We start from the raw sequence: 883 nt of genomic DNA, 5'->3' as shown, positions 1-883 counted from the left end.
TTTGAGCTGTTTTTCCATTTCTTGTTCTTTCTGGGATCTTTTTTCTACCTTGTCCTCCATCTCACTGATTCGATCCTCGGCTTCATCCAGCCTGCTTTGGATTCCTTCTACTGTGTTCTTCAATTCAGAAATGGTATTCTTCATATCCTCTTGTGTCTTGTTGATAGTTTCTATGTGCTTTTCCAAGCTGATATAGTTTGCTCTAAGATCCTGATAGTTTCTCTGCAGTTTCTCATAGTTCTCTTTGAGCTGGCTGAGCTCATTGAGCTTTCTTAGAACCATTGTGTTGAATTCAGGATCTGATAGTTCCCTTGCCTCTATTTCATTTAGCTCTCTCTGTGGGGAGTCCCTTTTCCACTGATTTGGGGGGAACTTCTTTTTCTTCCCATGTTTGTGAGAGTCTGTTAAGTATTTTTGTCCTTTACTTTTCTTTCTGGGCCTGCCTCTGATGATGTCAGTTGTTGACCCTATAGGATCTTGGGTTGTTTGTTTGAGCCTTCCAGGAGTCTAATGCCTGTGTCTGACTCCTGCTTGGAGCAGCTCTCTGACCCCTTCGGTCAGGGCTGGGCTATTTTTTGGGATATCTCTGCACTCTCATGCAGGGTCCTTGAGCGCGCTCCCAGTGCGGCAGTATCCCCCGCTTGCCTCTGCACTGGCTTTTAGAGGGCTCTTGGGTTTCTAATAGACTCCTGTTTTTCCTTGGTTGATAATATTCTCCCTGATTCTCATATCCAGATGTTATGTGGGCTCCACAACATGTGGGTATGGGATCAGCTTGTTTGGCATCTCTGCCCCTTTTACCAGTTTTGCTGTGGTGTCTTCTTTATATTTTTTCATTAAAGGTTATTATTTAACTAGTATTCTGAGGGCTTTCTATTGTTAA

Source organism: Pteronotus mesoamericanus, unplaced genomic scaffold (assembly GCF_021234165.1).
Source record: "Pteronotus mesoamericanus isolate MK-2021 breed Mesoamerican mustached bat unplaced genomic scaffold, CSHL_Meso_final scaffold_85, whole genome shotgun sequence".
Lineage (NCBI taxonomy): Eukaryota > Metazoa > Chordata > Mammalia > Chiroptera > Mormoopidae > Pteronotus > Pteronotus mesoamericanus.
The sequence above is the reverse complement of the archived record's forward strand: the minus strand, read 5'-3'. Positions refer to the sequence as shown.